The 14,211-nt window shown below is 48.3% G+C and overlaps 1 protein-coding gene across 42 annotated transcripts in view; it reads right to left on the bottom strand.

Annotated features, from left to right (window-relative positions):
- The window catches only part of CACNA1C (calcium voltage-gated channel subunit alpha1 C), a 735,566-nt gene that overhangs the window by 255,685 nt on the left and 465,670 nt on the right, over positions 1–14,211 (bottom strand). The gene's annotated exons all lie outside the window — the stretch shown is intronic.

Consider the following 14,211-nt stretch of genomic DNA (forward strand, 5'->3'; position numbering starts at 1 on the left):
GAGGTAGTGTTTTTCCTCTCTCTACCACCTTGAAGAAGGCTTTGCATTTAAGGATGAAGCTCCTGTCCCTGGGAGCCCACACTTAACAGGACAAACTTGTTGGCTCAATTAGAGCGAGCCGACTCTGTGTGCTGATTCACTGGCTTCCCTCACCACTAATTGCTTTCTCCCACAACCTTGTTCCCAGTGTGGTGCCTTAATGGCCCCCACCAGGGGAAGGCTGCCTGGATGCCTCACGCTCCACTGCTCGGCTCTGCAGGAGCCTTAGCCCATCTCTCACTGGAGCCACAAAACACTGGTCCACATGGCATTCGGCCACATATCCTCCAAGCAGGACAGGCCCAGTCACAGCCCCCAAGGAGACAGTAGGCTCAGAACTCCTAGAACTATCTTCCCATTGTCTGTTGGGTCAGATGGAGCTAATTGAAGACCTCTACGTCTCACCCACATGTAGAGAGGGGGCATCACCTGGGAAGTCAGATACCCTCCTGCTGGGAAGGTGTTCAAAGAGCAGGGCCATTGGAGCCTGATGGGTAGCTCTGTGGGGGGAGGCTAGCCCACACATGTACCTGTGCTCCTAGCCAATCTTTCTGATTTGCTAGACTTGGAATGAGTGCTAGCTTCACTGTGCCCAGCTCAGGGTGAAGCAGTTTGAGGATACAGAGTTTAAAAATGCAGAATTCCAGACCCTCCCCTGATCTACTGAGGCGGATCTCCTGGCTGTGGAGCCTGGATGATTCCAGGTATTCCAGAGGCACCCTGAAGTTTAAGAACCACGGGCCCATGTGCTGATGAAGGCCCTGATCAGGCAGAAGCTGTGGGAAGGGAATGGAGAGGCCGGCATTAATCTGCACCTTAGGGGCAGGATGGTCTCACTACCCATTACAGGGATGGGGAGGGGGAGAAGGACCTTGGAACAAGTAACAGTATGTGGGAGCCTCTGGTCTTTTAATATGAGGTGATTTTGGGTTAAAGTGGGTTGAGGGGCGCCTGGGTGGCTCAGTGGGTTAAGCCTCTGCCTTCGGCTCAGGTCATGATCTCAGGGTTCTGGGATCGAGTCCCGCATCGGGCTCTCTGCTCTGCAGGGAGCCTGCTTCCTCCTCTCTCTCTGCCTGCCTCTCTGCCTACTTGTGATCTCTGTCTGTCAAATAAATAAATAAAATCTTTAAAAAAAAAAAAGTGGGTTGATTAGGTTGATGATGGGTTAAACTCCTTCAGGACGGGGTTGAAAGGGAAAACATGGAAAGTGTGTGTGTGTGTGTGTGTGTGTGTGTGTGTGTGTGTGTGTGTGTGTGTAGAGCTTCAGGTAATGCAGGCATCTGATCAGCTAGAGTGAAGGCTATGGGGCTGGAGAGGTGGGTAGGAACAGGATGACCGGGGGCTTTAGGGCTGCCCCTGGAGGCTTAGATTCTATCCCGAGTGATAGTGAATGTTGGAGTCAGATGTGTACTGTCATCTGGCATTGGCCTAAAGTGTGAGGATGGTGATGGGGTTGGAGGGAGTTGGGGGGTGACCCATGCAGAAACTATGGAGGCTTGAGCCAAGGTAGACAGGGGACTGGTGAGATCTAGGTGGGTTTGAGAGATAAAAAGAAGGTAATGTGGTTTCTGGTTGAATGGAGGGGTTGGAGGAAGAAATAGCAAAAGAAGGGCACTGCTCCCCTGCCTGAGTTTCCTAACTTGGGTCACTCTGGATGTCCATGACTCTTGCTGCAGTGCAGAGAGACATCAGTTCTGGACTTGCTGAGTTAAAGCATTTATGGGACTTTTGCGGGGCTCCTGGTGATCAGACATAAGGAGTCAAGGGGAGGTCAGCTTGCAGGGGACGGCTGAATGGGGTTGCCCCAGGAGAGTGTGCAGACTGAAGAGATGAGAGATGAGGCTGGAATCCCTTTCCATGGGGGGCAATCTCATCCCCCGAAAGCGCTTTCACCTTATGGGAATGTGCCTCCTTGGCAGAACTTACAGGATCCTGCTTAAAGCACTTGGGTTGGAGAGACAGAAAGAATCTTAGAGGGTATCTAATTAACCACCTTACTTGAAAATCCAGGACGCTGGTAAGATACCAAGGTCAGAGAAGTATATGCAGAAGATGGGAAAGCAGATTTCCTGACCCTGGGTCCAAAGGTCCATTCATCTCATCTTGCCTTCCTGGGTGCAGGGGAATGTTTCTCACTGGTCCCCGCTTATCCCCAGAGACACAACTGAGTCAGAGTCCTCATCCTAAGTTGTTTAGGGATCTGAGATAGAACTGAGTAAGAAGGGGTCTGGAAAAAGAATGCTGAGACACCAGGCAGGTGTCTGTTGCTGCTGAGTGCGTGCGCGTGCTGATGGCTCTAATTCAATTCCTTCTGACTTCAGGGGGATGAGTGCTCTTGAAGTTAATCCCACCCGCCCCAAACCCAAAGAAAAACAAACGAAAATGTAAGCAAGTGAAACAGCTTGGTTGATCCTTTCAAAACATATGTTGTGTTGCCACAGAAACACCTAAGGGCAAAAATGAATGGAGTGGAGAAATGCAAAAGTTTGTCCAAGACCTTTCTCTTGCTGTGCTGATGTCTTACACCTCTGGTCCTGTGACTACACACTCCTTCATAGCTCTCCTCCTGCCTGAGTTCTGAGGCCAGAGCTGTGCACCCTCTTGAAATCTGAGGCGCCACAGAGCTCTTTGAGAATGCACAATGTTCAGCCTGTGAAAAAGGGGTAACTTTTTTTTCTGTGATTTTGGGAACTCAGGAACTTTGGAAGTCAACAAGGAAAGAATAAGGTTCCCATTCTTACTGTTCTGTGTTAAAGTTGGACAGGGTTAAGGAGGCATTTAAAAAAAAAAAAAAAAGGAGGCATGAAAACCTGCAGATGAGAGGAAGATCAAGGCTGGAATGGTAATACACCACAGTTGAGTCCCAGGGCTCCTGGAAGACCCCCTTCCCAAATCAAGAGTGAAGCCCTACCTCCCTGGGCAGGTACGATGACTTCAGCCTTTCAGAAGCTCCTGTCTTCCTTCCTTCCTAACCATGGCTGTTTCCCATTACTGCTGCCTTTCCATGTTCATCTTTTTCACCCTTCCCTTCCTCTCTCCCTGCTCATTTCTCAGCACTACCGCTGGCAGCTGGCACCCATGGCAACACCCATGTCTCAAATATTTAGAAAAATTCAGTGGAAAGAGCCTCACATTCCAGGAACCATGATATCAATCTTCTAAACACTTGTGGAACTAATAGACACTGATGAGAACAGTGTTTATTTTATTTTTCCTTTATCTCTTCATGTACATGTATCTTATCTTTCCTTCTGTAAGAGAGAGACTCAATTATCTTTTGATGGTAATAATCTTGATTCTGGTACCACTGGCTGTGTGTCTTTGGTCAAGTCACTTGACTTCTCTGGGTCTGTCTCCTTGTCTGTAAAAGAATTAGCTAAGCATTAAAAAATGCAATGCTGAGGGGAGATGGAGAGGAGAAGGGAGTTGAGGGAAATTGGAAGGGGAGGTGAACCATGAGAGACTATGGACTCTGAAAAACGATCTGAGAATTTTGAAGGGGTGGGGGGTGGGAGGTTGGGGGCACCAGGTGGTGGGTATTGTAGAGGGCACGGATTGCATGGAGCACTGGGTGTGGTGCAAAAATAATGAATACTGTTATGCTGAAAAAATAAAAAATTAATTAAAAAAAAAAATGCAATGCTGCAGAGAGCCCTGGGCTTCCATAGCACTGCTCTGGGAGCAGTTACAGGTTAGGGAAGGCTGAGAAAGTGGACCTTTGCTCACTGAACCCCCTGCTGTCTTGAACAAGAGCAGCACCATTCCAACCCACATGCTAAGTTGTCCAAAGATCCTAACACAGAGGGGAACCAGTAGAATGGGGTGAGGACAGAGACAACACAAGAAAAAGAAGTCGCCATCTCTGACTAGCCTAGAGGACTTTTATTGGCTTTACAATGCTGGTTCCTGCAGAAGATTTTATTTGAGAAGAGGAATCACTGCTTTGTTTGCCTCTTTATTTGTTTTTCTGGGAACTTTGAACACCAATTCCAAAGTGGCAGATGATTTCCAAAGTCTCTTCAAAATTCTGTGGTGAATGAGGATGCCAAACCCTGGTATGTGTGTGGTTCTGCCTGAGGTAGAGGTGGATTCCAAGACACAGACAGGAACAAAGAGTTCCTCTCCTCATTGCTCTGAGGATCACTATAAACACAAATAGATTTTATAATATAAAGGTCCTTCAGTAGGGACATCATTCATATTTGTACTTCGGGAGAACACTGACTCCTGATGACAGAAGTCATGTCCGGGTAGAGCTCTTCAGACAAGGACAACCATGGAGAGCCTGCCATGTCAAAGCACACGTGCATGTTTCTGCACGCACGCACGCACACACACATGGCACAGATGGTGATGCCCACCACCTGGGTTGAACACTATACAGCTTAGACCTGCCATATAACAGGGCAAGGTGTGAGAATTCATACAAAGAGAGCCTGCGTGTGTGTAGTCACTTAAATTTATGCAAGTGTATTTATTGGAGCTGCCAAGATTTCTGCACCAGACAGAATTGATAAGAAGCCCAGTCATACAATTCCATCTCAGTACAAGGTGCAAAGACAAGAGACACAATAATAATGTGTCAAACAGCACCTTGTATGCCAGATGGTTTCATAATTTAAGTATCATTCAACCTAACCTCTAAAACAGCCTCCTGACTATCTCTAATGAAGGGAGATGAAGAAACTTGAGTACCTTAGTTTCTACTCTCCAGCTCTTCTCTCGGCCCTTCACTCCTTCATTCAGTTAGACACGTTTCCTGAGATTGTGTTCTGTCCCATACCGCTTGGTGTGTTGCATGTGTCTCTTAGGACACTGAGGGACTTGGTAGAATATGAGAAGTTGGAAGGACCTTCTACAAGGACACACAACCCAAGCTCTTCCTTTGATAGAAGTAAGAGGACTTGTCCAAGGTCACACATCCACCCCATAGGTGAGTACTTGTGTTTCCCGATGGCTGGTCTGGTGCTGTTCCTGAAGCGGTCTCTGTCTGTGGGCTGACTGAGATCCTGGACTACTGTGCCCATTGGGGGATGCTGGGCAATGAAGGACCACCTATGTAGAGTGGCTGGAAAGGAGGGGAGGAGGGATCCCCAAATCTTCCTCTCTTCTAGGGTCTCTCCTGGTGCCTGGAATTCAGCCATTAAGAAGCCTTTCTTCCATCAGTGGATGAAGAATATTCACCCAATGGAATATTAGGCAGCCATAAAAAGGAATGAAGGTCTGACAGGCTATGACAGGAATGAGCTTTGAAAACATGACGCTAATCAAATGCCGTTAAGATTTTACTTATATGCGAAGTCGAGGATGGGCAAATTCACAGAGACAGAAAGTAGAGGAGAGGCTATGAGAAAGGGGAAGGAGGGAGGAACTATTTCAGGGCACGACAAACTTTGGAAATAGACCATGGTGATGGATGCACAACATCTGGAGTAGAATTAGTGGCCCTGAACTGTGCACTTAGAAATGGTTAGGATGGCAAATTTTATGTTATACAGAGTTTACCACAGTGAAAAAAAAAAGAGAAGCGTTTGGATGTTAAAGGTTTTCCTTAGAGGTCTCCTGTCAAAGTACACGATGTCATGTTCAGTCCTATATCAGCATTCACCTTCCTAGGGACTAACTCATCAGGTAGACAGCATAATCTTCTGTGATACCCTGGACAGATGCCTGGACGGAGATGCCTGGGACACCTAGATGGGGATGAAGGGGTCTGGGAAGGGATATGGGAGGCCCCTGGAGACGAACGCTTCAGTCTTACAATTTTTTCCTTCCCAAGGTCCTCATTTAGAAGGTATCTGGTGGTTCAAATGGGCTGGCCTTAAGACTTGAGATTTCTAGCGAAGAAAGAGGAGACAGGACAAACCATTTAATAGCCTAAGAGTAAAGAAGCTTTGAAAAAAAAAAAAACATTTTACCTATTTAGTGAGGGCAAGGAGCAATAGAGGCTGAGTGATGTGAGAAGTATGCCAGGATCATTGGTTTTAGAGTAGCTCAGTTTAAAAAAACAAAAACTCTCCTCCAACTGGACTGTTTCTCTATGCTTAGCCATGATGCTAAATTGAAGTGACTCATCCACTTACTAATTTCTCAAGTTCCCCTTTGGGGACCTTTGGAGACCCCTTTGGAGACCAGCTTTGCCTTGGCTGCCCCAGCCCAGTGGCACTGGCCTGAGATCCAATGAGTGCTGAGCAGGCCACGTCAGATGTAGAGGTACAGGCATGTTGGCTCCTCCTGGACCCTTCACTGGCCCTGTCTCCATGACAGCATCTCTGTACCTCCCTGGGTCCCTCCCCAGCCCGGGTTCCTCAGTGTACACCCCCCTAGGGCAGAGACCAGCCTGCTTCCATTCTTTATCTGGTGTCCAGCATGTGGTTAGTACAGAGGGAACAGTCAACCTTAGTCATGTGCTGCCTGTACCCCCCTCTTGGTGTGCCCAAATGACATGGGCCAGCCTCCTGCCCACAGCACGGGATCCCTCCCATTGACCTCCTTCACCTCAGGCTGTCATTTCCTTCTGAGGTGGCCCGTCCTTCACCCAGCAGTTCTGGTTGTCAGAATATGGCCAGTCCCTTCCTCTCTAAGGAGTTCACTCTGGCTCAGGGATATTACCTTTCCTTTGGGGGTAATGGAGTGAAGAGGGTGACAGATATTACCAGTCAGGGCTGAATTACTCCTGGGGACAATGGGGCATTTGCTTAGTGACCTGTGGTCTAGAATGTAATTTCCCAAATGGAGGGAGTGTGCAGCGGTGGCCTCAAAAATCTCGTAAGTGCCTATCTTCTTTTGAAGAGTCATACCAGTACCTGGCCTGGGGAAATGGACCCTGTCTTTTCTGCCTGTCCCCACTGCCCATCTCCATCCAGGCCTCCGTCACATTAAAACAGCTCCCTAAACCCTCCCATTGACATCTAGGCTGTGATACGGCATAAACATCTCCAACAGCTCCCCTCTCTACCTTAAAGTAGGATCAAGCCGCCTCAAGCCTGGCTCCTAGGCCTGTCACAGTCACGGCCCTACCTGTCCCTCCCGCCTCATCCTTAGCTACCACCCTGAGTTCCAGCCACATGGGTCTGACCATGCCCAAACCAGACTGGACGTTCTGGGCAATTCTCTTCATGACCTGGCAAGCCTCACCCCTTTCTCTACCAGGCAGACTCCCTCTCAGATCCAGTGTCATCACGTTGTGTGGACTTCTCCACTCTCCCCTGCCTCCTCTGTCCCCAGTGAGCTGGAATTAAGTCAGACCCAGTCCCAGCTGTGGCACCCCTTCTTCATATGATAGCACTCATCACAATGTGTGAGTTTTCTGTGTGTTTCTCCTCTCTAGGGGTAGGGGGTCTGCAGGGCAGGAGCAAGTGTCTTTGTCACCTTTGGTAAAGAACTGTCTTTCAATGAAAGGCAAAGTGGCAGAGGAGAGAGGGCTTTGGAGTCAGATGCACCTATTTCTCTATGACAAGATAAATAATCTTCCAAAACTTTGGTTTCTTATCAGTAAAGTGGGAAGTGTGGTAATAATGAGAACCAGAAACTAGAGTCATTGCTCCAATGGGAGCTGCTGTCATTATTGCCATCCCAGCACCTGCACACAGTAGGTATACTGCACACATTCATGGAGTAGACATCCCTGACCCAGGGGACTTTGTGTGTCCTCCCCTGAGGTCCTGGCTCTGCTTGTTCCCATGACAGCCTGCTGGGCACTGGAGTCGTCAGTGGCACCAGCCGTGCTGCCTCTCCCTGGCTCTTCTCCTGCCCTGGCCTCAGAGCAGGTAGCACAACTCACTTCTCTGCCTTATCGGATCCTCTTGACTTCAAGAAAAATTTGAGACTTAGTTCTCATACCGCCTTTGTATTATCAAGGCAACTTAACAATGAAACAAAACCAAACATTCTCTGTTATCCCGTTTGCTGGGTTCCATGTGTTCCAAATGGCCTTGCCTCACCTCCCTCCCTAGCCCTTAGAGCTACAGTAATGGGTTCCATTTTAGCTAAAGAAGCAGAGCTATGAGATTTTCCCTTGTGTCTCTGGGAACCTCACAATCCTCTGCCTCTTGAAATGACTTATTTCAGTTATGGAAGACAGGGGTGAAGGATGACAGTCAGTGCTCTTTGGGAGTATGGTACCCATGGATGTAGGGGGTTTGCTAACCTTGTCATCATCACCACAGTGATAGCTCACTGGGTAGCACTTTACAGTTTAGAAAGCATTTTCTTATACGTTTTTATGTTAAGTCTAATGATCTCTTTGTGAAACAGGAAGGGTGGGTACTTTCTCTTTTTTCCTTTACTCCTCATATCACCATCGTCACCATTACCACCCTCATCATCATCCCCACTGCCATCACCATCACCACCTGCACCATCAGGACCACCACTATTGTCATCACCACCTCTACCGTGAGGACCATCACCACCTCCATCACCATCACCACTACCACCACCATCATCACTCTATCACCACCTGCACCATGATCACCACCATCACCAATACCACCTCTGCCACCTCCACCATCACCGTCATCACCATCACCACCTGCACCCTGATTACCATTACCACCTGTACCATCAATATTACCAACAGTATTATCATCACCATTGCCATCACCATCACTACCTGCACCATGATCACCTCACCACCATCATCACCATCACCACCTGCACCATCATCACCACTATCATCATCATCACCACCCGCACCCTGACCACCATTTCCACCTGTACCATAGTTCACCTGTACCATTTCCACCTGTTGGTAATAGTATTACCAACACTATTATCTCACCATTGCCATCACCATCACTACCATTTACCATGATCACCTGACCACCATCATCACCATCACCACCTGCACCATCAGCACCACGTGGCATCACTGTTGTCATCACCACTGCCATCACCACCCCTACCATGGACACCATCACCACCACCACCACCACCACTACCACCATACCATTTCCTCCTCCTCCACCACAGCTGCCATTAACACCTGAGTCTGAGCCTGGATGCTTTAGTTATAATATTAATAGTAACTCTGCATGATGAATTAAAAATATTATCTCCATTATATACATGAGGAAACTTATCAAAGAGATTTAGTAATTTTCCATAAAGTCCTGCATTTAGTAGGCAATAGAGCCAGGACTCTAAGTTTAATGACTTTATTTGTGGTCATAGTGATAGATGGACCCCACCACTCAGCCCTCAACCACCCCAGGGCCCATTTACTTGGCACCACTGTGAGACTAGAAGTGCATGGAGATTTGTTGGGACAACACTTAATGATTTTTGTTGAAACCCAGCAACGTGAAACAAGAGCTTGAGCTGCACAGCCTGCTCGACCCAGGGCACTCTGTATTCCCACTGACAGTGTGAGACATGTGGCTGAAGATGCTGGCTAGAGTATGGACCCTTGCACACTCTTCCTACTCCTAATCAAATCTGGTCACTATTTGTGAGGAGTACTGTGGCCAAAAACCAACCACTAATCTAACCCAATGGAGGCCAGTTTTTCTCCTCCATCCATTGGCTATGGAAGGGACATGTGACCCAAACCTGGCCAGTGTGACATGAAGGTAAATGATCTGGAATACTGCTAGAAGATTCCTCATTGATTAAAAGAGGGAGAAAGACATACATTCAAAAAAGCACTATAATCTCTTCTTTAGCTGGACAGGCTCGTGTCTGTATGTGAAGCCTGAAACCATGGCAAACATCTGGGATCACGAGGACTACTAGTTGAGGACAAGAGCGACGTGCTGATGGTGGCAGAGAGAAAAGGTGAAAAGAACTGGAGTCCTGGATAAAGTCATTGAACCAGCAAATTGATTTAACTAAATTTGGTGTCACCCTAACTTGAGACCTATTTTATGTGAGATAAAATTTCCTTATTGTAGAAATCATTTCAAGCTGAGTTTTCAAGTACTTGCCTCTGAATAGGCTTACTGATAGGCTTACTGATAGGCTTACTGATAGCCTTACTGATAGGCTCTATTTGCTGTCTACAAGTCACTCCTCTTTCAGCCTCTTTATCCCACTGCCCTTCCATGCTTCCACCCCTTCTCAGCCTTTTGGGCACATTAGAGCTGAGCTTAGCCTCACCCAGCCGGGAGAGGCGAGAGCTCATAAACACGAAGACAAACGCTCCTCTGTCTCCTGTTTAGCTCTCAGCCTGTGTGTGAGATGCTTATTTCAGATTATGGTCTCAGACTAGATCTAGCAGCTCAGCCCAAATCCCCATCAGAGGGTAGCCCACGTAGTTCTGTACTTAGCCTTGTTTCAGCTCAGGGCTGTTGAGACAAAGGATACGGCTGCGTGAGGCAGTAACATTACAGTCCTGAAAGAGATTGGATCTCTCTAGGCACAGAGGATCCCCTTCAACATCCCAGCACCAGAAGCCTGGAGATAGAAGATGTGGACGCAGACCTGGCATTTCTCTCTCTAGTGTGCATTTTCCCCACCTCAGAGGATAAAGAAATCTCTGAGCAAGGAACTTTCCAGAACATCACTTTTATCATGCCATATCCCTCCTCAGGAACCTAAAGGGATTCTTTATTCCTAGCTGATTAGGCACCAGTTTTTCTGCTTGAACTTTTCCCTTCCCACATATGTTACCTTGTCTTATCCTAACACCAACCGCTTGAGTTAAGAAATGACTTTCCTACATGCCTAGTTCCATTCCAGCCTCTGTGGCTCCTAGCCTGGCATATTCTTACTTCCTCTGGGCTCAAATGGATTCCTCCTCCCAGTAGAGAGTTCCTTTGACTTCTTGAAGGCTTTCAATCTCCTTTTTCTGTGGGCCCTATAGCCTTAGGGGAAGTCATTTGGAATTTTTACCTCTGGCTTTATGGCATGTTTTAAACATCCTTAGATTGTGGCAAGTGTCCTGGATGTCTTTTCCCCATCAGGAGTGTGAGTGCCCAGTTTCCCTCTGTCCCCCACTGTGCCTTACACAGGGCCAGGAACTGGAGGCTCAGAGATCCTTCTAGTACTGAGTCCAAAGGACACCTAGAAAACATCGAGGTTGATTTTGAAGTCTTGGCCTCTTTCACACAGCTGCACTTTTTGCTTTACAATGTGCTTTCACATCTTCCTCTTACCTGCTCCCCAGACAGCCCTGTGTGTCCGCAGGCCATCTGTCACCCAGCCCTTGGTGTGCAGCTCCTGGGGTAGAAAGGAGGGGCTCTTTCCCAGCAGCAGACTTACCCTCTGCCCCCATAAAGACACATGACATTGTCACTATGAAGAACATATACAGAGGGGCCCACCTTGAAGGGCACAGAGACTAAGGACTGAGATAAAGGGTATCAGACTTCACCCTAAAGACTGAGTAAAGGGTATCAGACTTCACCCTGTCCTCCTCGGGCTCACAGTCAGGCCAGAAAGCAGGAAGAATGTGCCTGATAGGGAGGAATTCTATCATAGGGTCACATTTACTACCTACTAATGACTCCTGCAGGTAGGAAGCAAATTAAGAAGCAGATTAAGGGACGCCTCGGTGGCTCAGTGGGTTGAAGCCTCTGCCTTCGGCTCAGGTCATGATCTCAGGTCCTGGGATCGAGCCCCGCATTGGTCTCTCTGCTCAGCAGGGAGCCTGCTTCCCCCTCTCCCTCTGCCTGCCTCTCTGCCTACTTGTGATCTCTGCCTGTCAAATAAATAAATAAAATCTTAAAAAAAAAAGAAGCAGATTAAGAACTTGGAGAAAAGTCAGATTTCCAAGGGCTGGAGGTGAGCATAGATGGTGTGAGTTGGGCCTGAGTGCTGAGCCTGGGTGCAGTGAGGTGATTTCCATATGGGAAGTGTAAGTTCCCACAGAGACACAGGAGAAGACCGTTTTTGCTAGAGAGTTTGCACTGTGGGACAAGGTTGGAGAGACAGTTAGGGTCTAAATTAAAGCAGGTCTCAAGTGACAGGAGAGAGTTTATACTCCATATGAGGGAGCTGTCCCTGGGATTTAAGGTCCATGGAATTAAAGGTCTATGGTGACTTGGACTGATGATGATTTGTGATCAAGGGGTGATGTGTGCCGAGATACATTTTACATAGACAAATATGGAAAGCAGTCCCCAGACAGACTAGACTGAAGTTGGGAGACCCTGCAGCAGTCCAGGAAGGAGGTGACGACAACCTGAACCAGAGAAGGATAGAGCAGTGGGACCGGAAAGGCAGCGACAGGTTCAGGAAACACTAGGACTGCGGTGGACTGCAAGGAGACCATCATGCATGATGACCTCAAACTTTGCATTCAGAATGATGGGAAGAGCGAGCGTCATGAGCGGAGTCCCGAGCAGGAGCTGGCCGGGGCTAGTAGAGTAACTTGGGTGTGCCACCCAAGCTTTCTGGGCTGGGGTGTCTTTTTCTACCAAATGCGAAGTCTGGCCAGATAAACTGCACTCCTCTTCCTGCCGCGGCTTGGAGGCCACCCAACATAATGGGAATTCCATGGCACCGGCAAATCTGAGTTTAAATTTCAGATCTCCCACAAGGATTGCACCTTAGCCAAACTGTTTAAATGTCACATGCGTCCACTTTCTTAGCTATAAAATGGAGATGGTATCTTCCTATCGAGACTCTTTAAGGACTGAGGGGAAAATGTGCACTAGCACGTTAAACAGGAAATACTTAAGAAATGTCCTCCCTGTGCCTACTCCTCCCCCGCCTGCCATGGTTCTAGAATCCCATGGTATCTGAATGTCACATAGACATGACGAGGAGAAGCAATAACATCCAAGTGAAAATGCGTGCAGGGCCTCGGAGACGATGCTGGGTCAGAGTTGAAGGCATGGGTTCGAGAAACCATGTTGGTAGATAAAGCTGTGATAGTGACACACAGTCCGTGGTCGAAGAATAGGGCGATGTGGATGGTAACAGAGGTGAAAGGTTCAGGAAGGGGATGCTGGCAAGGGGGCAGCACAGACAGGCGTTGATCAAGACCAGCATCATTTTGGCCATGTTCACGTATGTTTAGTAGTATTTACTTACTACTTCTGCTTGAATCAACTGGCTTTTTTCATACAGACATTTAGGAAGGCAATTTTTTTTTTTTTAACTAGAAGTATCCATGCTACCATTGAAGCTGACAGTAAAAAGAACTGCTAAAGGGTTTGTCCATGTACTACCTAAAATCATCTTACATGCCAGCCAGGACACATGCCACATTTAAGGAAACACTGTGTTCGAGAACTGTCCCTTAGAAAGGACTGGACTGACTCCATGTGGCTTCAGAAGAGAAGACTCATTGGGAGACGTGACAGGGAGGCCGATTTTGTCTCCTAGGAGAACTCAGTAGAGCTGGTGTTCTCCAGTGGGAAGGGTTGTGTTGAGGCAGTCACCTGCGGGTGTGCCTTCAGGGACAAAGCCTCACCCATCTCTTCCAAGGTCCCTCTGATGACTAATGGTACTTAATACCAGGAGGTGCCCTCACATCCACGAGCGAGAAGGAAGCAAAGGAAGCGAGTGAATGAATGGACGCATGGGTGGGTGAGGGATGCGTGAAGGTAGAGAAGGGCTATCTTTCATGCAGGCACGGGTCCAAGGGAAGCACAGTGCTTCTGCTGTTTTGCCTAGCCCCTCTCCGTACCATGCACCTGGGCTTGCCTGGGCCTGAGGCTGCCCTGGCTCTTGTAGCCCCACAAGTGCATCACCCCAAGGGGACCAGCTCTGCCTGTGTGTCCACCAGATTTTCTGTCTCAGCGTCTCAGCCTACTTCCTGTGCTGAGACAGGCAGTGGCACCCTCAATCCAGGCTCCTTACAAACTGACGGGCAAGGACATGAATGCCCACCAGCGGCAGCTCAGCCACACTTCCCATATGGTGCAGAGATATTAGCATGGACATCAGTTTTGGGGAACAAGATCCATGCTATGGCAGCCAGTGCAGCTGCTGGGCAACCAGATCCTCCCTGCCCAAGTGGACTCAGGCTCCTGTCCCAAAGGGAATACTCCCCTCACCCAACCTCTGTTTCTGCTTTTTTTGCCTCCTTCATGCTCTGGTTCCTTCCTGGTGGCTGGCCCAGAAGGCTTGGGAGGATCATCAAGCTTTGTGGTGTGCAGAACGCATCTGAGCACAAAACATCAGGTTGGAGGGAACCTGGAAGCTTCGGGGGCCCACTGCCTTCTTGTCCAGATCAGGACAGTAAGGCACAAAGAGGGTAAGGACTTGCCCAAAGCCACGAAG

Source organism: Lutra lutra, chromosome 8 (assembly GCF_902655055.1).
Source record: "Lutra lutra chromosome 8, mLutLut1.2, whole genome shotgun sequence".
Classification (NCBI taxonomy): domain Eukaryota; kingdom Metazoa; phylum Chordata; class Mammalia; order Carnivora; family Mustelidae; genus Lutra; species Lutra lutra.